This window comes from Neomonachus schauinslandi, chromosome 10 (genome assembly GCF_002201575.2).
Source record: "Neomonachus schauinslandi chromosome 10, ASM220157v2, whole genome shotgun sequence".
Lineage (NCBI taxonomy): Eukaryota > Metazoa > Chordata > Mammalia > Carnivora > Phocidae > Neomonachus > Neomonachus schauinslandi.
In genome coordinates, this window is record NC_058412.1 from 102,812,818 (window position 1) to 102,838,685 (window position 25,868).

Genomic DNA, 25,868 nt, shown 5'->3' on the forward strand with positions numbered 1-25,868 from the left:
AAAAATGAAGGAGGGCGGGCTGATTTCCTTAAGTGTAGAAGACAAGGCATGAGGATGTGTTTTGAATGGTCCAGATTGTTTTATGCCAACCATCAGTTCCAGTTACTGCAAGAGGTGTCCTACACACTCTGATCTCCCTAAAATCAAAGACATGCTGAATTTCCCCAAGTGCACATTAAAGAATTAAGAAAACAAGAGAGGTGAGAGAGAGACTTCTCAGGGAAAGGATGCCTAACGTCAGCTGGCTTTGGGGGGAAGCAGAATGTTCCTTAATCTTTTGAAACACCTCCGTTCTCCTTCCCCTACCCCACCCCACACTTGCCTGGTATATCCTGACTGAAGATTTCACAGATATTTTCCTGACTGGGCTCCCTTCCCTAACCCAGCCAAGCTCCCCTTTTAAACAGTATCACAACACTCAACACTACTTATTTGTAGCATCTGGCATAGTGTCGTGGTTACCAACACGGACTTGAGAGTGAGACTGCCTCAGTTCGAATCCTGACTCTGCTACTCACTGGCTATGTGCCTCAGTTAGCCAAGCTCCTTCACCTCACTGGACCTCAGTTTCCTTATCAGTAAAATGGGGATAATAATAGTTGTTCCCTTATATGCTTTTTATGAAGACTAAGTGAGGCAGTATTTATGAAAATGATTAGAACAGTGCCTGGCATATGGTAAATGCTAAAGAAGTGTTCACTTAAGAGGTAAACATTCTGGAATGCGTTGTTTAATATGTCCCTCTCAAATGTAAGTTTCAACTTACCATTTCATGTCATTGAGGTGCCCCGATGTTTGATACACAAGGCTGGAGTAGGGAAGGCATTACTAGTATTATTACTACTGTCGATAGTTAACATTTATGGAATGCTTGCTCTATGTCCGGCACTACAGTCAAAACTGTATGCGTTATCTAATTCATCTTTGCAATAACTCTTAGAAATAGATACTCTATTGACACCTGTTTTTCAGATGAGGAAACTGAGGCTCAGCAGGGACTAATCACTTGCCCAAGGTAACACAGCCAGGAGGTACTGGTTCATTCGTAGGGGATTGGAGGAGTATGCCAAGTCCTGGATCATTTGAGAAAGTTTGCACAGTAATGACTGGGAACCAAGCCAAGAGATCAGGACAGTATCATGGCCATGAAAATGTGCCCTTCAGACTTTTGCCTGCAGGTAGGGCTTGATTACCACCTACACACACACACACACACACACCCCTTGATATTGGACGAGACTTAGTGACAGGTTTCCAAAGATTAGAGTAAAGGAAGAGAAAAATAGTAACTTCACAGTGGAGTCACTTGGCAAATGCTATCCTGGGCGAGTAGTGAAGTCTAACATCACCAGTGATGTCATATGGATTTGCTAGACACCCTGATGTGAGGTGATGTGTAGGGCACTTCACTTCTGCCATATTCTTTCCCAAAACCCACAACCCCAGTCTAATAATGAGAAGAACAGACAAACCCAGATTGGATGACATTCTGTGGGTACCTGGCCAATGCTCCTCAAGACTATCAAGGTCATGAAGAACAAAGAAAAATGGAGAAACTATCACAGAAAGGAGATGGGGAGACACAACAGCTAAATGCAATGTGGTACCTGGATTGGACCCCAGAATAGAAAAGCTGGTGGAATCCCCACCTAAAATCTAGAGTTTGATTAACAGTCATGGACTAATGTCAATTTCCTAGTTGTGATAAAGGTACCATAATAGCGGAAGGTGTTAACAGTGGGAGAAATTGGATGAAGAGTATGCATTCTTCAGGGGAGAGGTATGCTATCTTCATAACTTTCCTGCAAATCTAAAATTATTCCAAAATAAAAAGTTTATTTAAAACTGCCCCCAGAAATTGTGATTTGATTGGTTTAGGATATGGCCTGGGCTTTGAAATTTTTATAAGATCCTAAACAATTCTGATGTGCAGACAAGTTTTGGAAACCACTGGTCTACATTCTTAAGAGCTACACAGTTGAGCGGTAAAGCCAGTTTTTAAGTGAAGTCACAAGGGGCAGCCGTGTTAAGGTGGTCCTACTCCTGAGCTACTGGCTCCTTCCTGGGATCATAGCGCAGTGGTTCTTCTTAGAACTACTCCTTGTGAACAGGCCACATCTACTCTCATATTTACTCTCAGAAACTAATTTAGATCTCTCTGGCAGGAGACTCTAAGGTACTGAGTAGGTGGGCCTACTCCTAATCTTCTTTTATGTTAGCTAAATGGATATTCAGATGTAACCTTTGTAGAACCAAATGAAAATGGAGTTACTTATGTCAAGGACAAAATGGAGATGGTTAACACAGGTGCATTAAGGAAATGTAACCTAACCTTATAGAAATTTACAGTTCTTTTCAGAAATCAGCAAAGGACCCAGCCAATCCCCCAAACTCCAAGTCTGTTTATGCCATCTCTGGACTCATTGTTCCCCTGACTCAACTCCCCTGATTCAGGTAAACTAGACCACGAGGCAACCAATCAGCTGAAAAAGCCAAATAACTTCTGTATTTATTCCATAAAAATCCCTTAGTCTGTGGGGAACTTGGAACTCACTGTTCCCACAGCCTTGTGTCTCCTGGCTTGCAGGTCAAAAGCCTTGCAATACGCTCATCTCTCTGCTTTGTTTTATTCCGTATGCAGCTTGGTTTCTGACACTTTCCAGCATGCACTGAATTTATTACTGAGAAGCTGGGTGAATGGAGCACCAGGAAATCAATTCCTATTTTAAGTGCATAGTGGGAGCTGACTGTTTAAAGGTTTTTTGAAGAGAACCAGTGGGCAATGAGAGCTTCCTCCTATAACAGGCCTCTCGTGTTAGCTCATTTCATTTATTTTGAAATTTTGGGGTCTAATGTTTTCTTCATAGCCTGGGCATCCCCCCGTCCCCACCCTCCGCCCTCCACTGGGAAAAGTCATGGCTGCTATCATGGCTGCTGGAAATGCCCTACCCAGATCCTTGTTACTCTTTTTTGGCAGGGGCACCAGATCCCCAGACATGCAAACATACCAGCCTGGCTCCTGTCTCAGGGCTTTGCACCAACCTTCTGAAATGCTCTTTCCACGTGATGGGTCCCTCCTCATCCGGAGCTTAATTGCCATCTCCTCGGAGGGGCCTTCTCTGCCTCTCTTGTTACCCTCTCACCAGATTTTAACCTCCTGCTTAGCATGTGATAGATGCTCAGTAAATATGTGGTGGATGACGGAGGAAGAAGGGAGAATTGACGGGTGCTGATGAGGATCCACAGGGTTCAACCCACCGGATGCCCTCTGAGGCTCAGGAGGCATTGCCAGGCTGCCTGTAGATCACTGAACAAAGAGGCCACCCTTGCCCTGATTGCACCCTCTGCCAGCCTGCCCCTTGAAGTCTGTCCCAGTCCCCGTCTTTCTGGTCAAGGCCTCCACTGCTCTTTCTGGCTCAAAGCAGCCCAGCTTTGGAAAAGTTCAGAATGCCAAGGACCCCACAGCCACATTGACCTCCCATGAATGGGGTGGGCAGCCTCAGACCTCTTGTTTGGCTCTGTGGAAGCTAAGCAAGGCTACAAACATCCCTATTACCCCCCAGCAGCTGCTCCCCAGAGGCATTTCCATAGCTCATGCCAGGGGACCCCTCCTCCTGCCCCCACCCCCCGCAAGCCTGCCGTGATGGCTGGCTCCACAGAGTGATCCGAGCCATTGGCATCACTCTCCAGGATGCTGACGGCAAACACTGAAAGTCAAATCCTCTAGAGCCCCCCTGCCTGCTTTTCCAGGGCTCTGCGAGCCTTGCCTCTTCTGGAACGATGATTGTGGATTGAGGCAATCAAGGTCAGGAAAATGAACGCAGGCCCCAACTCAGGCCAGCAGGCAGGTCTGCAAACATCAAAATTACCCAGTTCAGAACGAAGCCTGGCCGCTGAGAAACGGTCATTTGGGAGGCCTCTGACTGTGTGATGTGCCTCCAGGTGCTCTCTGGAGTAGGAGGATGCGGCTGGCTGAAGGGAGAACGGGGCTTTCCCCGGTGGGGGAGGCAGAATTCTAAGATGGCTGTCACGATTCCCACTCCTGGCACACAGGCTCTGTGTGGAATCTCCTCCCACTGAGTGTGGGTGGCTTCTGTGAATATGACAGGCTGTCACTCTGTAATTAGGTTAGGTCATATGGAGAAGGTAAAGGGATCCTGCATGTGTAATTAAGGTCCCCAATCAGTTGACTTTGAGATCATCGAAAGGGAGATTATCTGGGCCTAGGCCTGGCCTGATCAGGTGAAAGCCCTTCCAAGAAGGACTTGGTCCCTCCTGACGAAATCCTGCTGCTGGCCTTGAAGAGGTAAACTGCAGTGTGGTGAGAGGGCCTGTGGGGGCCACGTGGTGAGGACCTGAGAAGGGTTCTGGCCTGACAGCCAACCAGGAAACCCGGCCCTCGATCCTACTAGGCAAAGAATTGAATTCCGCCAACAACCTGAATGAGCTTGGAAGTAGACCTCAGGCTCCAGATGAGAATGCAGCTCCAGGAGCTTGTGAGGCTCTGAGAAGGGAGTCCCGCCACGCTGTGCCCACAATCATGACGTGTGAAAACTGTGAGATAATAAATGTGTACTGCTTGAGGCCTCTGGGTTTGCTGTCATATTATTACATAGCAAAAGTAAGAAATGCATCTGGGTTCCAGAAAGGCCTCTGTGCATTCCTGGTGCTGCCTCCTGAAATCAGAGGGCTTCTACCCCCTTCTGTTCCCTCTGCTCTTCCACTTAGGGAAGCCTCGTGGGTACTGTGGTGTAGGGTGGGGGCTCCAGGTAACAGGTGTTAATTTAACAAAGTCACAACAGTATCTTTACTTGTGAGTGAGGGTTTTGGGTTGGAGGCTTCCCAACATTTCTTCCAGCTCAGCCTTCCCTGATTCTATGATGCAACCCACACACGGGGATGCAGAGTTGGCACAACATGTCGTGTGGTTCCAAAGCGCCTAGAGAGCTGCGGTCCAAGATGGGGTGCAAAACTAGCCTAAATGCCAAAGGCTCCTACTCTTCCTTCTCTGCTAAAACACTTTGGATTTTAAAATCGTCGTTTAAAAATGGTCTATTTGGGCGTGCCTTGGTGGCTCAGTCAGTTAAGTGTCTGACTCTTGATTGTGGCTCAGGTCATGATCTCAGGGTGGTGAGATCGAGCCCCACATCAGCCTGTGCTCTGAACCTGGAGCCTGCTTGGGATTCTCTCTCTTCCTCTCCCTTTGTCTACCCCCCTCCCACCTGTTCACGCTCTCTCTCAAAAAGAAAAAAAAAAGGAAAAAAGAAGATAGTAGGAAGGGAAAAATAAAGGGGGGGGGGGAATCGGAGGGGGAGACGAACCATGAGACACTACGAACTCCGAGAAACACACTGAAGGTTCTGGAGGGGAGGGGATGGGTTAGCCCGGTGATGGGTATAAAAGAGGGCACGTATTGAATGGAGCACTGGGTGTTATACGCAAACAATGAATCATGGAACACTACATCTAAAACTAATGATGTAATGTATGGGGATTAACATAACATAATAAAATTAAATTAAAAAAAGAAAAAAAAAGGGCGCCTGGGTGGCTCAGTTGGTTAAACGACTGCCTTCGGCTTGGGTCATGATCCTGGAGTCCCGTGATCGAGTCCCGCATCGGGCTCCCTGCTCGGCGGGGAGTCTGCTTCTCCCTCTGACCCTCCTCCCTCTCATGTTCTCTGTCTCTCATTCTCTGTCTCTCAAATAAATAAATAAAATCTTTTAAAAAAAAAAAGAAAAAGTCAAAATGGTCTATTTGGATCCATGGTATAAAATTTTCACTCACTGATCTACAACAAGCCATTTTTCCATCACAGATCTCAGCCCCATTCTTTTACTTCTTGCAGTTCCAACTTTATCTTCTGGTTTGTTCTGGGAGAGGATGAGAGAATGGGCTGCTCACCAGTAGTGGTTCCAGAACACCAGAGGTAGTATTGGCTGATGCGCTAGGATATCGTCTTTCAAAATGATAGTGTGTGTTTCTCGAAGTCAGACCTAGTATCTCTAAAATGGTGCCATGCAGCATCGTTTTGCACCCCACCTGCCTCCATTTATGTTCCTTTGCCACCTGGAGGCTGAAGCTCTGTGTTTCCTGCGGGGTGTCCTCCCCGAGACTGCAAGAGCTGCGCCTTCCTCCCACTCCCCTGCTGGCAGGCTGGAATAATTATTCCCTCTCCTGGTCCTCACCTCATGCCATTTTATTTTTAAAATCTTAACAACAGTAAATTGGGATTTGCATTTTGGTCTGATGCTCAAAAACAAACCATTTGCTGCCCGTTTGCTTGGGACCCACGGGTGAAAAGTGAAATCAGCCCTAAAGTCACGAGACGTCACAAAGAGATGGTTCCCTGATTCCTTTAGCAGGATACCAGAAGCAGTGGGACCTGCCAAAGTGCCTAACAGAGCCGGCTAAAGGAGCAGAGATCACGGGTGGGTGTGAGTCGGAGGGTGTTTAAGGACCTGGAGAGTCAAAGATGGAATGAGGTTGGAGAAAGAGGTTACAGTGCCCAGGGTCAGGGGGCCCTGGAGGTTGGGAAGGACAGCCCACTGCCCTGAGAAAGGGTATGGAACACCAAAGGGGCAGGAGGTAATTCCCCGGAGCCAGGCTGAGAAGAAGAGATAAAAGAACAGGGCCGACAAAGAAGGGAGAGGGGAAAGGTTCTGGAAAAGGCACAGGGGCTGGGCATGGTTGAGCCTTCTCTCAAATGAGCAAAATAGTGTCCTGACCTAATTGGGTGGTAGTTACAGTGGATGGAGCTGAGACCTGAAGGTGAACCAGGATGGGGATCTCAGCTCTGCCATTTTCAGGCTGAGGGACTTGAGGTAATTTATTAACCTCCCTGAACCTCACTTTCTTCATCTGTAAAATGAAACTAATAATACCTCCTTGCAGGTTATCATGGGAAGCAAATGAGATGATGTGCGCAAAACCTTAGCTTACTGCCTAGCACACAGGTGCTGCATAAATGGTATCCAGTAGAAGCCCGATGAATACATGTTGAATAAACACAGGACTAAACCAACAATGCGCCAAAGCTCGAGACAGGTGTTGTGGTGCTTGGGGTGTCTGGAGGTGACCGTTTGCACAACTGTAGCAGCTATTCTTAATGCTCCACTGTGTTTCCTTGGCACCCACCTTTCCTGTACATTCTGAGGGCTACTCAAGCTACGACTCACTGCCGTGGGATTTCTCCAGTTTCAGGAGTAGGCTTGGCTTCCCACAGGGCTGGAGGCAAGTTTATACCCCTGGGAACAGCTCTTAGCCAATGAAGGATGGGAGTTGCTTCACAAATACTCCAGATTCTTTGCCTATCAGAGGAAGCATTCTGGGACTGAGCCCCAGCAGGTGGTAACCTGCTCATAATGCCCCCCGCATTGGCTGCCTCCTCATTCTCTTGCTTCCTTGCTCACCTACCAGTGTTCCCTAGGATCACCTCTCAAATACAGTATGTGTACTCACACCCCTCCTCAGGGTCTGCTTCTGGGAGGACCCAACCTAAGATAGCACTCTGACGAAAGAATTTAGAAACCTTTGAATTTTGTGCGTGTGGTGGGAGAGCTCAGTAAAGACGCTGGTGCAGGATCTGAAAGAGTGAACAGTTCTTCTGCTCGGGGTCTGATCCTCAGGAGTCTGCCATCTGATACCTGAAGCGAGCTGAGAAAATGTACAGCAGGACTCAGAATGCTCTTTGAAGTGCCGGACTAGACGCTGGGTGAGTCAGACATCCCCTGCTCATCTACAGAATAACTAAGACGAAGGCTCCGGTGGGACTTGCTGGGAGGGACCAGTGCAGGTGCCTGGCTGGTTTTGCATGACGCCGCAGCACAGTTGAAAAGCCTTCAGGGTATTTCCCACTGCCTCCTCCCTTGGGTTCCCATTTCCAAAGTGCTCATTGGGCAGAAGACTGGCTGAGAATTGTTTCTACCATTATGGGGAGCTCTTGCAATTAGAGCAGAAAGAAGAGTTTGCTTAAACGGGGGAGAGCTTCTGGAAGGAAAGAAAAAAAATTCAAATGAACTGTCCTCACACCAAGGCCAGCCCGGGCAAAATTTCAGATGAAGAAACGTCATCACAAAACAATAAGAAGGTGATTTTTTTTTTTTTTCAGTTTGAATCCAGAAAGGCTTACTCATCCTTAATGTTCAGAGGAGAAAATTTTCTTTTTGCCTACCCCCTCCTGAATTTACCAAACATCTGAGTCTGTGGTTGTTTAGTTAACTTGCAGAGATGCAACAAGATGTTCCAGGTGCCTTCTTGACTCAAGGATATCTAAAACTAAACCCAAGGGCTCTCAGTTTGGCAGGGTAATAATAAGCCATGTCTAAGTTCCCCGGTTTGTGGAATTTAGTGGGAGTTCTGTAGCCCCAGGATGGACAAACAGAGCCTGGTGCCCAGCCTGTGGCAGATGGAAGGGCTTTCTCTGACTAATGCTTCCAAGTTTGGTGGGGGCTATGGTAGATAATTTTGCAAAAATGGTTGGAATAATTCCCTTCTCAGTATCCATAATTTTGGGTGGCCCCCTCCTGTACTGACTCTGTGCTTGGCCATGAGACTACTTTGGCCAATGGGGCAATAGCAAATGTGGCCTAAACAGACTTGAAAAGCATTTCCACATTGGTGCTCACCCTTTCTTGCTGTTTTTGGATGATGAGACATATGTGGTCTAGTCATCCATAACCCTAGCCCACAGTCAGTACCAGCCACCATTCATGGAAGTGAGGATGTTACAGACCAACAAGACCCCAGCCAATCTACCAGCTGATTGAAGAATTGCCTAGTTAACCCAGAGGCCCAAGAACAATAAGGAATTGCTGTTTTAAGTTTTGGGGTAATTTGTTATACAACAAAAAAATAACTGCTTTGGGGCACCCCAAGTATCGCTTGTGCCACATGACATGTCGATCTACCCTTCCTTCCTCTCCACTGGCTTACTCCCACCCCCACACTGGGAGCATTGGAAGGGGCCCCAAACCCTGATGCAACACCAGTAGAAATCTCAGATGTCTTCCATTATCACCTCACGGTTGTTACAGATATCTCAAAATATATCTCATAAAATATAAAATATATATAAATATAAAAAATATATATAAAATATAAAAAATTATATTCTCATCACCACTTGAAATTGTGGTTGTTGTTAGACTCTCCACCAAATATTGCTATTTCTTGCTGTACTTTTCAAAAGATCATGTATTACTATATCACAAATCACAGAAATATTTTGATAACTGTATTTCAATAGAATTTGTTTCCTATGAAATCTTATGTATTCTATTTTATACATTAAAAAAATGTCATTCTGCAAAGGGATTCATAGGTGTCACCAGACTGCCAGCAGGGTCAGTGGGAAAAACAAAAAGCTAATTCTATTCAGGTTTTTAAAAAGTAAAAATTGGTTGGTCTATTTAGTGCAACTTATTTGCCCCATCTTGTCTCTCAAAATATTGACATGACTTATGAAGACATCTCGAGGGAAGAATTGTGGCAAAATAACCTAAGAAACTTCTACTTTGATTTGGTTCTGGCAGTTCACAGAACCACCACAAATGCTCTAACTTTGGTAGGCAGCAGAAGAAACTCAAATGTCTATAGGGGCCGGGAAGATAAGACAACCAGGTGGATTGAACCAGGTATACAAAGACATGTAGTGTTAGGCTCTATGGCAAATTGGAGGGGACATATGCTGCCTTAAGGCATTCATATTTAAGATATCTGCAAATCCAGCACTGGCCAAATAAAGTAAGTTTGTGGATCATATTAAGCCTAGGGGCCACCAGTTTGCCATCCATGAATTAGGAGCAGAACTGGACATCTGGCCAACCTTCATCCTTGAGTTGGCTCTGCCTTTGATAAATTTGACTGCCTTTTTCAGGGCAGTCAAGTTTTAGGCCCCAGTTTTTAGATCTGAAAAATGTTTTTTGTTTTTTTTTTTCTTTTACCATCTTTCTTGCCAGAGCTGCCATGAAGTCATAGTGGGGGAATTAGGTCATAGCGAAGGGTGGGGGGGGAGGGAGTGGAGGAACAATTTGGAAAAAAGAAACAAGTGTCATTAAACACTTCCAGGGTGAATTAATATACCCTGTTTGGTAAGTGACTAATAAAAATTATGTCTGTGTATATAGGACACATAATATGGCTTATTATGTCTGCCAAGAAACTGGTTCTTTCCCCAATCGAATCATGTGGTTCCAGCCTGTAAGTCATACTCTTGCATAACACTTCATATTCACAGCTGATTGGTGTAAGCTGGGCAACTGGCCCAAGCTGGGCCAATCAGAGCTTTTCCCTGAGATTTTTGAACACCGGGTACAGACAACAAGTCGCTGTGCCTTTTCCATGGCAGATGTGTAGGAAGGACAAATTGGGTGCCATGTTTCTGGTATGTGGAAGGAGGAACTGGCTTTTTCACAAGAGAAAGTGGAGTCAGTGTGCAGAAGGAATCAGGGACAGGAGGGAAAGCATGAGCCTCCATAGTATTTGCACATCTCCTCTGCCCTTCCCATGGTTTAGCTGTTCAACATTTATTCGAATTCTCTGGGCGAATTAATCTCCATTTTTGCCTAAACCACTTATATTTGGGTTTTTGTCATGTGCAAAACCAAAAAGACATAAGCCATATAGTCAACCTTTTCAGGAAGCTCTGCCTGGCAGCTGAGAATCATAAGAATGTTCCTACCTTGTTTTACAGATGTTGGGTCACCATCCAAGGCCAAAGACCTCTGAGGGTAACAACAGACTGAGAGATTTCCAGCCTGGAGTGTGGACCTGTACTGGACAGAAAATGTGAAAGAGGTGGAGGCAGAAGGGGCAAGGCAGTGGAAGCAGCACTCAACTGTGAGCCAAGAGCCCAGCTGCAATGCTCACCCTGTGACTTTGGTAAGTCATTTATCTCTGGGCCTGGCCATTTGTCATTTTTTTTAAAATGCCATTTGTGAGGTCTGCCCCAGCAACCCAAATGCGTGATTCTATAGGAGAGAAGGGCAGAAAAGAAGGTCAGTGTGAGCCACCAGGATCTTTTGTTTCCCCAAGGGCAGTTGGTGCTGGGATCCAGAGCAGAAAATAAGAAATTGCAGGGATGTGTGAAAAGGGACCAGTCCCCTCCTTGTACCCATGACAGTTTATGGAGGGGCCCAAAAAAGGAGCAATGGGAACGGCTGTATCGTTTGCACAGTGGGTACATTTTCCTCTCTGGTATCCTTTAGGCTGGCGCAGCAGAAAGAAGAAAGGGTCTGTCCTTCCATCTGGTGAGATTTTACATTTTGATAAGTTTTGGGGGGAAGATTCTAGGAGCCAGAGATTGAGCCATTGTTGCAGGGGGAGAAAAGTATAAAAAGCAGCCCTATGTTCCCCACCTAAGACCCCTGTCCTCATGCTGTGGACACTCATCTTCCTCATCCTTCAAATTCATTCTTATGAGTAACCGCATCTTTATTACTAAGTGAGAGGGTGAGTAGAGACTTCTATCCAGTGGCCCAGGATAGTTCTCTCTCTAAGTTCCTGGTCACCACTTTTGTGAGGCAGAGAACAGGGGAAACACCTCATCCTCATCAGACCCAGTTTAAGATGAATGTGAACACATGAAGGAGCTCCTAAGATCTCTAGGACATTGGTTCTCAAACTTGAGCCTGCCTCAGAATCACCTGGAGGTGATGAAAACACAGACTCCGCCCCTCCCCACTGCACTGGAGTATCAGATTCTGTAGGTGTGGGGTGGGGCCTGAGAAGAGCATTTCTAACAAACTCTCAGGTGATGCTGATGCTGCTGGTCCAAAGCTCCTCATCTAAGAACGAATGTCCTAAAAGTAATGTGTCATTGATCGTGGAGGGTCAGTAGTATTGCACTTCGGATCTTAAGTTCAAACTCAAGTTTTCTCTCTTATTAGCTGTGTGGAAGAAGGAGGAACTATTTTCTGATGTTCAAAGAATCATCAATTCCTACCTTGTCCCTTAAAATGGGAACCTCCAGTCTTCGGGAAGAGCAGTACTGGGAAGATAGCTTCTACCATCCCCTCCAACCCTTTCTTTATTTGCCCCAGCTTAAGTACTCTGTGAGATAGGAAATAGGCAGTGAGCAATCATAGCTCATCATCGCTCCCAACCCCCTCTCTCCCAACTTCTTTTTTTCTCTCAGATCTGCCTGCTCCAAGCTGCAAACCTCCTGAGAAAGATTCTGTGCTTTGGGAGGGATGGGTGGAGGAGGGAGGTAGGACCTTAGTTTTCCAGCTGTTCTGTCTGATTACACACATCTCTGCAGTCCTTTCTCCCTTGGTGGGTCCCAATGTAGACTTGGAGCAGAACTAATCTGATTCTGGCTAATGGTCCTAAACATTTTTTCTCCAGTCAGGCCTGATATTTTCATCACTAACCCCAGTTTATGTATCCACTGGTTCATGCAGAATGGAGGGGCAGCACTTAGCACCTTGAAAGGGCCTTGATTAAATAGTATCTTCTCTAAGTATAGAAAATAACACCCACCACTTAGAAGGTTGCTGTACAAATTAAGAATAATACTAGCTACAGTAGGGAGCGCCTGGGTGGCTCAGTCGGTTAACTGTCAGACTCTTGATTTTGGCGCAGGTCATGATCTCAGGGTCCTGGGATTGAGCTCCTTGTGGGGCTCCATGCTCAGCACAGAGTCTGCTTGAGATTCTCTCCTTCTGCCCCTCCCTCCACTTGCACACATGCTCTCTCTCTCTCTAAAATAAATACATAAAATCTAAAAAAAAAAATACTAGCTATAGTAGACTATCATATAATAAGTAGTACATAATAGGTGCTCAAAAGACAATGTGGGTTTCAAAAATTTTCCCCAAAGAGCTCTCTTATCCTCCAGGCCTAGATTCACAGGACTTCTCCCAAAAGCAGAATCTGAGGTCATGGGCACAGGCAGGGTTTTTGGGGGGCCTGTTCCAACTTTGGAGAGAAATCATTATGTGATTGTGACTTAGGAACATCCATTTTGCAGCTCATGTAACTTGCCTATGCAGGTTTTATTGGTTTATGAATAAAACTAAAGGTTTTAATGATGAGGTGAGACATGCAGGAATCTTGTACCCAAGGCTGGCTGCAAGAAAGCGTCTGTGTTTGCACCTCTCTGCCTGCGTATTGTGTGCACATACAAAACATACATGCACACACACAATATTTAGTAAGGAATCCAACCCTCCCTGACAAAAAAACCTAACACAAAGCTGAATACAAAATGAAGCCAAAAGATGTAGCTTCAATCACGATTCACTAAATAGCTTACAGCAAATTTCTTTTTCTCAAGCTACAGAATAGCAGAAAATTTTGCATACCATTTCTTTTTAACTCCTTAAGGGCCTTCAGTCCCCAGGCACCAAGCAAGAGGGGACCAGTGTTTAAACTGTAACTGAGCCTCTTGGGTCTCCAAATGCTATCCGGAGACTCACGAGGCCACTCTGTAAGCAGAGATGCTATTCAAAGGCATTTTTAAAAATCCTCCCCCAAACAGAAAAACCAAAGACTGTTGACACATTTTCCCATTTTATCATGCATGCTGTGCAAGCTAAAAAATAATGTGATACCAAGACCTGTGTCTTTAAGCAAACTCAACATTATAAAGAGGAAAAGAAGCATATGACCTTCACATAACCTGCAATAAAGAACACTGGAAATCTGGCATGGCAAATGACAGCTACCAGAACATGGCAACAACAATTTCTTCCTCGCTCCCAGAGTGGTGGAGGGAATAGCACTTCACAAGCATTAGCTTCTTTAAGTCTCAAGACAACCACATGATGTATGCAAGGCAGCTATTGCTTGCTTTTTATAGACGTGAAAACTGAGGCTCGGTTCAGGTTATATAAGTTGGTCAGGGTCATATAATCGCAGTGGCATAAATGGGCCAAGTACGCAGCCATTTCTCGCAATCCAGTGCTCAATGAGCTTGTCTGGATACTTCCATTTCTCCTGGTTCCTCATACCACCATATCTCACCTGACTTTTTAGCCCAGAGGACTGAGTTCTTTGGATTTTGCTGACCCATGTTCTACACGTCAGGAGCATGCTTTCCGTTAGAAGATCGCCATGGACTGTATGCAACTGATGGGAAAACTCATAGGATGGTGGGAAAAAACACAGACTTTGCAGTCAGAGATGAGAATTTTAAGCTCTTTTAAGGCTGCCGTAGAGATTCAATGAGATAATGTATGCCAAGGGTCTAGTGCACCATACCACAGTCATTCCATAAGTTAGTTACTTTTTTCTTATGGTCATCAAGTGGTATCCTTGTTCTCAGATGGAGAAAGTAGGGTGCAGGGTAACTGACCCATGGTTTTAGACTTGTTTCATGAGAAAGGCTGGGGAAAAAGAAATGCAAAATTCAGTGCTTAGTTGTAGTTGCGGTAACAGCTTTTTTTTTTTTTTTTAAGATAAATGGGACTGATTTACTACATCATGCCGCAGTTTATTTTTCTCTCCTAGGCAAGAGAACACTGGATGTTTGAAGGGAAAAGTTAGAAGCTGACGTATTTGAGGACATTTTCTGGGAAGCCAACTCAACCATGCCACCATTCTAACAGAGAAGCAGCAAATATGTGACCCAGAAAATTAGAGTTAGCTGAAGCCACCAATCTATCCCCCAGTGACTATGATATGTGTGGATAGCAGCATCAAAAATATCTTTTTAATCTTAGTGAAAAGTAAAGAATTTTAGCTTTGTATTTTATATATGTGAAATAGCTTGGCTCTGTATGTAAATTGACTTAAATCACTCACAGGAAATGGCTTTTCATCTCTGAATATAAACCTGCTTTTGGCAACACTTTCCTTGAGAATTACCTGAGTCTTCATTAGCATTTTAACCCCTGACTCATAAGTGATAAAAGAGCAGATCAGAAAAAGAAATTATTTACCAAAGTTTGGCAGCTAGTTTGGGTGAACATTAAGTGCTTCCTTGGCACAAAACTTCATTCCAACAGTTAGGGTGAATCTGCATTCCTGAGTTGTTCTGATATAACATTTGGTCAATAAAAGGAGGAATTACTTACAGTAGTAGAATTCTTTTTTCTGCAAAGGGGTGGTTGGTATTCCCATTCACTCATTCATTTCCTGTATACCTGGTGTGTGACAGGCACTGTTACCAAGGATTCAAAGATGGTTAACATATTGCCCTTGCTCTCAAAAACTTTTATAGTCTGTTAAGGAAGAAAAATGCATATGTAATTACAAAGCAATGTGAGAAATTATATAAGGGAGATGGGAGCATTGCTCATTGGTAAGAAGAGGTAAATTTCTAAAGGCAAGAGTTGGGAGACTAATACATACTTCTACTTGATCCTGAATCTTTGAACCTTGTTTCATGACAGGGAGTTCTCAGAGGAAGGAAGTGGATTGGCTTGGGAAGTACTGTCATCAAAAAGATGCTGCTTTCGCTCAGTCACCCTATTCTTGCATTGTTCCATGACCTTTATAGTCGGGGCTAGGTTTTCTGGCCTAGGAGGTACCATGTTCCTCAAAGCTTGACCTGTTTTCCCCATGAGTGATGGGAATGATCTATATAGGGAGAGGACCCAATAGACTGGGATACATGTACTTAAAGGAAATGTTAGTGATATCCTAGTTGATTGCCATGTCCATAGAGGCAAATTTACATAAGGGCATATCTTAGACATTTACTGAATTCCTTGATGGCTGCAGGTGTTCTTAATATATATTCCATCTATGATGCAGCAAACTCTCTATGGATACTGACCACTCAGTAGAAAACTTCAATCAATTGTACATTTTGAATAGAGAGCCAAGTTCTTTTCTAAGTTGGGTTAGTATCTTAGATTCAAAAAGGGATCCTATGTGAAATATGTCTTCTAAAATAATAATACCTCAAAAGGGGATGCCCAGAAAAATGCATTGAAGGCAGAAACATGCATGCTTTATTTACTGCTCTATCTTCAGTAATCAGTGCAGTGTTTTCTTGTAGATGACAGATGCTCAATAAATATTTGTTGAATTAATTAATTAATGAAGAGTGCCATAATGACAGCTGATTTAAGTTTGAGGAATACAGGGAGAGTCATCTTGGAATTGGAAAAAGTGGGTATGTTCAGCAATTTCTCCAGCCTAAATCAGGAATGCTATCTTATTTCTAGTGTTACAGTGAGGTTTACAATAGGATTTCCCATTAAAATAAAAAATTCACTCAACAGGACTATTGCATAGTCTTCCTAGCAGACTCACAGGCATGCATTTCCCTCCACTTTCTGTTTATCAATGGAGAAGTCACAGTATGAGTTACTTAGAGCTATCAGACCAATCTTGGACTAACTGCAAAGAAATTCAAGAAATACATGGCTTTGCAATTTGTCAGTTATTATTTTTTTGAAACTGTACAAAAGATGAAGATGAAGAAAGGAAATCAGCAATTTGGTCTGAGATTCCCCATAGCAATGGGATTCTATCCAACTTGCAGAATTCTCAGAGCTATATGGAGGGATTTGTCTGAAATAGGAGCAGGGCCAGAGTGTAGGGCGATTCTGGCCTGGGTGGGGGGGGAGGCACCTCCGAGGCTCTCATTTTCTTGAAGTGCTGCCATCAGTAAAGAATAGAAGCCACTCGCTCAAGCCTGCACGCATGAACAGTCATCTCCCAAGTTCAAAACCTGTGACTGGTGGGATTTGGATATAGGAAGCGATGGGGAAATGATGAGACCAGATGGGCATTTTGTAGAACCTACCATTTTAGCAGGAGTAGAACCTTGTTCTTCAAGTATAAAATGGACCATTTTGGAGGATGGATGAGGTGAATCAGCAGAAATTGCAAACAGTCTCAACTTAAGACACAAGAGAATTAGCCATCTCTGGGTACTAGGAACCAAATCAGGTCAACAGCAACAATAAAAACCCCATAACAGAAGAAAAGATTAGTGAGTTGTTTTCGTTCCCCCTTCACATGAAACAGAATTTAGCTTCCTTTACTAGCTAAGAGGATCATGTATATTTTTCCGTGACCACCGAAAGCAAGCCACAAAGCTACTGCAGCTGTCATGGAGCATCAGTCCGGTGCTGACATTGTCATTCACTTTGAATTTCTCTAGAGTGATTGTTGAGCATTTAAAAGGAAACACGAACCCTTCAACAGGATTGTCCCCCATCTCTTTTAGGGGATACAGATTTGTTCTTATCATCCGTTAATCACTGCTGAGGCTAACCTCTGAGGGTCAGCAGTAAGAAAATGAGTGAAACACTGCTCAAATGCTACAGTAGGAATGGGATTGTAGCAACAAGGAGAACGTGGTTTTCTGGAACATGGGACTTTAATTCACATGGGACTCTGAGTTTAATTAATAAACATTGTACTGCCCACTGCTGGCCTCTGAACTGTAAATCTCAGAGGCTTTAAGGCTTCCCCTTCTCCTTGTCCCTTGACCTTAAAGCTTTTTTGAAATGCTATTTTCCCTCTCCACCTCTAGCCCATCCATTAAACTTGATTAGTTTTTGAGCTAGCTAGTAATATCACGTGATTCAGATCACATGGAATTGTTATGTTTTAAGTACTTAAGGGCTCATAGAGTCTATGAAAGTGTTTTCTTTTTTCCAAGTGGCAGAGGAAGAAAGAGGAGAAATGAAGAAATAGTAGCTAATAAATTGCTTTAAGTCAGACACAGGAGATCATCAAAAGGGGGCCTAGAAAGGGATAAAAAAAACAACCACAACCAGTTAATTAGGTTGGGAAAATAATTATAAAAAGTTTAGGCAGGTTGTAGGAAATAGTCTGTGCCAGAGAGCAATAAAATCTGATTGAGAAGGATGAAAGATCCCCAAAACACTGATGGCTCAGATAAGGGCTTTGAGGAAAAAGCCAGGGTTTCTTAAGTCTGACCATAAAGACTTCAGAAAGGTGATGTCAAAGAAATTACTGGGAGAGGGGGAAAGAGAAAGAGAGAGAGGGAGAGAGAGATGGAAGAGCGGGGGAGGCTGTGGATATAAATTAACCTTATAATCTTATAATGGGGGAGGGAGTCAGGTCAGGTACTAAAGCAATATTAAGGCAGTGACAGCTGAGATCAACAGGTCACTGGACCCAGACCTATTACCCAGAGTTTTCAGCACTGATTTCATTAACTTCTGAATGGTAGGGATACTGGAAAATATTAGTCCAGTTCTGTCATTCTACAGATGAACAAACTGAGTTCAATGGTGGCTGAGTGACTTACGTAAAGATAGTGTGATTCCCAAACAGGAAATTACAAGCAGATGCTTCAGGACTAGAACCAGGTCTCCCTGCTCCTGATCGGCATCCTTGCCATCACACCCTGCAGCCCAACTGAGGGGGAAAAGATATTGGAAAAGAAATCATGTACATTCTGTGTGCCTGATTTGGCCAATATGAAAAATGTGGATGATGCAAGAGGTCGCCTAACAGATAGTTAATAGCTTAGTCTCTGGACGCAGAGTGATCAAATTTAAATCCTGGCTCTGCTCTGTGATCTTAAGCAAGTTTCTTAGCCTTTCTTTGCCTCAGTTTGCGTACCTCTGGAACAGAAATAGTAATAGTGCCCTGATTATAGGGTTGTTACGAAGATTCAGTGAACTAGTACAGGTAAAAGCTTTTAGAATTAGTGGCTCACTCTTCTCCCCCATAGGCCTATTCTGATTAATCCTGGCTCTGGGTGTCTCCATTCTTCTACATGAGATCTATGGCTTACTAAACATTATCTACTATCATATATGAACTCATCCTATAACTGTGGTTTGCATTATTCATCTAGAAATCAGAAACTGGTTGTACTTTTATATTGGGTGAAGTGCTTTGAAATCCTTGTGAAGAAAATTACGTAGAAATGAGTAGCTATTATCATTACAGCAGTGATAGTAATTCTGACACTGCAGCTAGAGTTCTCTGAAAATTTCCCTGTAATCTCTTTCCCCTTTTACAACTAATTGTTTTTCAAAACTCTTTCTCCACTCGCCATGTCCTGCTTCATGTCAATGCTGTGTGGTGTCTCCTCCCTCCCCCTTGATACTTACAAGGCCGTCTGCATTCAGATTAATAACCACCAGTTTGACCTCCTCTGAAACATCACTATTTCCAAATTTCCCCCGGGGAATCATCTTGGAAATCAACACGTTATCCTAAGGATGTCTCACCTGCCAGTGTTTTGGTGAAGAACAGATGAGGATAGTCCCTTGACACTTCCGCGTGAGAATTGAAATAGCAACAAGATCTATGCCTGCAACTGCCACTTATTCCTCCACATGGAGCCACTGACTATTTCAGTTCAGCAGTTCTGACAGCATTTGGAATTTTGAAGCTCTGCTGAGAGAGTAATAACCACAAGATTAAAAATGAAAAAGGTATAGTTCAGACCTTGAGCTAGTCCTGAAGTGAGGGGGCTCAGCAGATTCAGCGAGGCTGGTAGGGAAAGAAATATGATGTTCTGTCCACCTCACCTCAGTTTTCCAAAATTTTACTATAGTTTTTTTTTTTTTCTCTTCCAGTTTTAGCTACTTGGGGCTGGTTGTTATGTATCATGCTGCCTAAACAGGCACAGAAAAACTGGCCTCTATTTTCATCCAGCTAGCCAGTGTATGTGACAATGCAGAATACTCCAAGGTACAAGAGAGTGTTCTACATGTTTATCATGCAAGTGTACCTTTTGGGTACCTCTCATTCCTGGCTCTTGACCTGCTTTGCAATCTTTCTGGTAGGTGCTCATCTTGAATAATTTGTTCTAGTCAATAATGAAAATTTGAAACTTTTAATTAACTTCTGGGCAGGACTCATAAGTCCATGTGTATCCTGAGAAGGGATCTTAAAGGATGCCTAAATGAGGACTGGTTTTGTTTTTTTTTTTCTTCTAATTAATCATCCTTTATACCAATTTACTCCCCTCTATTTCTGGAGGAAAACAAATGTAATCCATTCTGGGAATAGCAGTTCTCAGATGTTAAAAAGGACCTGGTTACTTTATTATATCAGCTTCTTCTCTGAAATCAACTGTAGAAAATAAAGCACTAAACCATCAACTTAGTATTCAAGGCCTTCCATAGAAGGCTTCAAGTCTCTGTTCCAGTATATTCCCCAACATAAGCCTCTCACTACCCAAATGGATGGATATTTGCTGTCCATAACTTGGGCTTGCCTTACTTATAGTTCTGCCTATGCTGTAACTTTTACTCAGCAAATCTCCCCACTTCTCCAACCTCCAAAAACCAGCTGATGTACTGCCTCCTTGCTCAGATCATTCTAGCCCAATGCAATATTGTCCTCCTTAGAGTTTACCTTCCTTATTTCTGGTCACATTCACTGGGCAAATTATTATATATTTCCTTCATGATTCTTCTTCCACTGTTTTATTGTATTTCATTCTGGTATTATTTATTAATTTTTGTTGTTTATTGTTTTTACTAAGATTACCACATGCTAAACTTACTGAGGTCAAAGACTATATAAGCATGAGACTTTATGTCCTCCATGGGGTTCGTTTATGTGTCTGGTGCTCACTGATTGGTCAATATCTTCCTATCATGTTGGTCCTTGCTGACAAGGGATGACACTGCAGAAATGTATCTACGCTGAGGCTGACAACACCAATTTTCTTACCTTTATAGAATTGAAAAGCATTTCCATAATGTGAGAAAAATAGTTTATTCATAGTACATCATATAAAAAGCAGATTTATCTTTTTTTATCCTTCATGTCTCCCCTCTCAATCTCTTTCTCAAGTTATCTCACATTTCTACTAATCTTCAAAACCTACATGTTCTGTTGAAGGCTGTCTGCTATGGGAAGAGGTGCCACTGGCAGAAATATCAGTCTTCTGGTTGATAAACATCACTCTGGGGTTAACACTTAGAGTTTAGGAATGTCTTTAGACTAACTAATTAAGGGGCATTTTATTGTGTTTGCGCACGTGTGGTTGTGCATGTTTCACAAAGTAGGAATAAAATTGTAAATTCTTGGGAGATTTTACCATGGAGAGGTTAAGAAGATTATAAACTGTTTCGTATTCTGAATGCCAAGGTGATAATGCACAAAATGCCAATGAACAAACAAGCAGGTACCATCAGAGGGTCTGCATGAATGTTTCCTGGCACATCCTGACGTCCATCTGCTCCGGCCTCTTCTTGCTGTATTGCCCTGGATGTTTAAAATTTAAAAGAGAAAATCTCTTCTTTTTTTTTCCTGAAGCTTATCAATAATATAAATGTTAAATTCATGCTTCAATTATGTTTTTCTTTAATTTCTCAGTAAGCTGTTCTAGAATTAGCTCCATAATTGTGCACATCGTCACTTCTTTCCAGATCTTTGCCCTTTGCCAGTTTCACTGCGGTCTTCTACCTCCACCCCCCGTTCTCCTCCCCCCCCACCCGGTCTTCCACTAGCAAACAAACCCAGCAGTAATTACTAATGTCCAAGCACGTAATTCCGGCAGCGTTATGCTTTTTCATTTGACGCAACTAGGCAGAGCTGTCTGGACATGCAGCATAAAGTCAAAGCATTTTTAATGACTCCTACCCATCTTTTCTCCCCTCCTCCCATCACTAAAACACAGTTGTTTATTTTGTTTGCGGATTGCAGACTTATAAAATTTTTCCATGCAGTTACGTACCCCTGAATATTAATTTTACATCCATATACGGTAACAGGTCAATATACACTCAAATGGAAACACATGGTTATTCATGAAATTGAAAAAAATTAGGAAATAAATAGCTGGGAATGAAAGTACCTCCTTTATATGGACCAGGCATTTTAACAGCTCTAGTATAGAAATGATTGGAATTATGATTTACATAAACAATCCAAGATCTTATTGTGAGGCTTTTAAAGGGATCATGACAGTGTTTCTTTTAATGAGTTGCATAGATTCCTACATATGACGCTGTTACTCTTATTTAACAACTATTCAAATAGTACAGTTTTGCTCCTGGTCATTTTATGCCAATTTTAGTTATATCAAACAGGAGGAAATAACCCTGTGGTAATTTTTGTTCACTCAGAGGCTCCAAGCCTCAGAGTAGAAAATGGTTAAAGTACTTATCACTGTCTCAGCAAAATCCCGCAGTGCCGTAATAGAAATTGCAGTAGATCTTTAGGTCAGAGTCCGGTTTCAATCTAACACCTGCATTACCCTGAAGGTAATTTTCCTGAGGAAAACCAGTCTTAATGATGTCCAAATCAGAAACTATCAGCCTGAGATAACCAATGTCCATAGGAAACACTTCCACTCACTCTGAAACCATAGCCAAAGAGATTAAATCTATACCCTGTAGGACCTGTAATACTTCTCAGAGATGTATTTTTGTGAGTGTGTGTTTATGTTCATGCCTAATTACAAGGATGGGGGAGAAGGAAGAGGAAGAGGGATTCATTCTTAAAGTTGATTCTGCTTAGTTCAACTACCCCCATATTTTTTTTTTTTGTCAGATAGAAATATATACGGAAATATATTACTCCTGTAAACAGATCATGTTGGTATCTTCATATATACCTTATTCATGCTCACCAAAGGTCTGCAGACAAATATACTCTGTGTTAAAAACAAAACCAAACAAAACCCTTGATATCCGACTGGAGGATGAATGCAGATTTTTTAATAAAAAAAAAAGTGTTTATTTTCTACCTAAAAAAGGGGGAAGAGGGTAACATGAAAATTTCCACAAGTAGACTTATTTTTTTGAAGCTATGCAGGAGCTGAGGATGGGAGAGGTAATTGCCTGCAAAGGAGTCCTGTGGGCAGGATTTATTTTTTTCTTTTTTAAAATTCTTAACCTACTATTCCTTCTCTCTTAATGAGTCTCTGTGAGACCGGGGTCTCACACAAGCAGTTTGGCCTCCAGCCCTGAATACCCAGGTCTGTCCAGGCATCGCTGCCGGACCGCTGTCCGCGGTGCTGAAAGGTCGCGGGCGCCCGTGAGGTCCCTCGGTATTGCTGTCCAGGGTGCTGACTGCGGGCCGCCGCAGTCCCCGAGGCGAGCCCACCCCCACCAGCCCTCCGCAGAGCCCTCCCACACAGCACGACCCGCCCGCCTCCCGCCAGCCTGCAGTTGACGTGGAGCAGGCGGCATAAATCAAGTCCGTGGGGCATGGAGGCTGCTGTCGCTGCTGCAGCTCGGCTTGCCCGGGGCGGGAACTCCCCCTTCTGCTTTCGCCTCCCCAGCGCCCACAACCTACCTTCTCCCTAATTCTTCCCTGGATAATAGAGCCTTAAAGACAATAATCAAAATAACAGGGTCAGAACGACAGGGTTTGTTTGTTTTGGTCTACAGAAAAAAAAAAAAAAAAAAAAACCCAGCAGCCTAAACATCTCTGAAAACTGCATCGCAAAATGGAAGAGAGAGAGAGTCCCACTACTGTTTCGAAAAGAGTAAGTTATTATTCGGTACGTATCCTTGAGCTTCCTCCCCATCGCTCCATCTGCAGTGTCCCCATTCCTCCCTTCCCCAAGCAGCTCACCTCGAAAATACTTTATAAAGCTCCAGACCGGAGCTATCCCAAGGCGCACACACGGAATACCGCACCCTAGGTGCACAAATACTTGTATTTGTCCAAGCTCACTTGGTCTCCCTGGCTGTGGTCCCCTCTGGGTATGCAGCCATCCAAAACCAGAACCACGACCCGAGGTGGAGGCTCCTTACCTTGGTTTCTTCGGAGGGTGGTGCTCGCCTGGCCCCTTGCAGGTTGCAAGTGTGGAGGAGCCGCCAAGCAGGGAGGGAAGGAGAGACAGCGCCTGACCTCCCCGAGGTTTCGTCTTCAATGCAACGTGAGCTCTGCCCTCATCAAAGATGGCCGTCCCTTTTGACGTCAGCAGCTTTTAATAGCCCTCTCTAGGAGGGGCGGGGAGGAAGTGTGTTGAGGGGAGGGCGGAGGGAGGATGGAGGCTGGCGGTGGGAGGGGAGGAGCCTAGTTGTGCGGAGCGCTTGACTCAGCTCCCTGTGCGCTTTACTGCAAACCTTTGTATTTCAGTCTTTTATAAACACCTGAACGGGACGATTCTTATGACTCCATTTTAACACCCGGTGTCAGGCAAATACATTTATCTCGCGACTGGTTTTCTGATATTCTTTGTGTGTGTATGTATATATATCTATATCTATATCTATATCTATCTATATATCTATCTATCTATCTATCTGGGTGTGTATATATTGTGTTATATATGCGACATATATGCGATTATATGTAATCCCCCCCCCCCCCCCGCTGAGTTGTCTTTGGTTGAGTCATAGAAGGGGAGGGGAAGTCAGAGGAGTAGAAGTGGGGGAGGGAGTCGAGGAGATTTCAGCAGCAATTTGTTTTTTCTGAAGGAGCGGCTCAGAAGGGGCATCCCTGTCAACCCTCACCAGCTCCATATATGGCCAGGCTACGTGGGCTGCTATTTTTATGAGTGATTTCTTCATTTTATCAAAGCAGCATCGAGCGCTTGGATTTTGCATTAATGTGGTCAGTTGGGGTGACAGACTCATACACGTTATTTTAAAGTACGTCAGAGCAATTATCTCTGAGAGATATAAAATGAATTGGGCTAAGGGGGAGGGAAGGGTAGTTACCCCGACCAGCGTGGGTTTCCTGGAGTTCAAGGCTTGGAGTTGAGAGTTGTTTGCTGAGGGCAAAATAGGTGACGCTGTTTTCGGTTGAATATGCAACCGGAGCCTGGGGTTTTATGTTGAGTTTCTTAAGAATAGTTCACGGAAGCGCGTACACACCTTATAGAACCGTCCATACTTCCAAGGGGAGTGTGGAGGGCTGAGGAGTTAAGGATCTCTGGGACGCTACAAAATTCTGGTGGTTCATTCAGTGCGCAAACCTAGGTACCAGTCGAGGCTAGCTTTGGGCCGGGGGCGTGGGGCGGGGGGTGATGCTCAAAACAGCGTGGTCGAGAAAGGCTACTTGTGCTGGTCATATGAGAGACTAAAAATAATAATCATAAAGAAACAATCCTAATTGTCCTCCTTTGTTGTGCATTAGGCACTGAGGGAGCGCGGGTGGTGGGGTATGCAAATGGTTCCGCGGTGGCAGCCTCTCAGATGATTCACAGGTGTTGGGGAGGCTCTCGCGGGGCTCTCCGCGGGGAGGGCGAGCTGGAGAGCGCGTGGGAGGTGGGGGACCTCGGCTGAGGAACTGTTTGTACTTTTCCGGGAAGGATGCGATTAGAAGTCGTGCCTTGCAATGTTAAAACTTGATGGCCTCTTTCAGGCGATGGAAAATCCTTGTCTCGGATCCGGAAAAACAACGCACAATCCCCAACCCTGCCACCACATCCACACACCCACACACCCACCCCGCGCTCTGGCCTGAGAGCCAAGCTCAAGTTCTTAACTGCAAGCTATTGGAGAGAGAATCCCAGGGGGAAAAAGGAGGAAAGCAGAGCTGTAAAGGGGGCGTTTAGAGCTAGCAGAGCTGTAAGAATTGAATAAAGGATGCTTTTAATTGAAATAAGTAGAAGTCATTTTTTTTTAATTTTATATATTTGTCAGAGAGAGAGCACAAAGCAGGGAGAGCTGCAGGCAGAGGGAGAAGCAGGCTCCCCGCTGAGCAAGGAGCCCCATGCGGGACTCGATCCCAGGACTCTGGAATCATGACCTGAGCCGAAGGCAGACGCTTAACTGGCTGAGCCACTCAGGCGTCCCAGAAGTCATTTTTTCTTAAAGATTCTCTGACCCAAAGGGTATTTTGAAATGTTAATGTTTTTAATAATAATAAACAAATAGTGTTTGGATTTTATTAAAGCAGGATTCCTAAAACAAGGCATGTTGCTGAAATTTGTTTACTTAAATATTCATAAAACATTTAAGATTCTTATACAATAAAGAAGAAGAAGATCTGCATGGTCCTCAGATCCTTAATTGCCAATAAAACTCCGAGTTATGGTTCTGACTTTCATTATAAAGCAAGCCGGC

General features: G+C 43.9%; 1 protein-coding gene across 1 annotated transcript in view; it reads right to left on the bottom strand.

The window, feature by feature from the left end:
- The window catches only part of SNAP25 (synaptosome associated protein 25), an 81,713-nt gene extending 57,950 nt beyond the window's left edge, over positions 1–23,763 (bottom strand). The window contains exon 1 of the mRNA XM_044918986.1: positions 23,607–23,763. The gene's annotated coding sequence lies outside the window, so the exon portion shown is untranslated. The remainder of the gene's footprint in view (positions 1–23,606) is intronic.
- Positions 23,764–25,868: the final 2,105 nt, after the last annotated feature.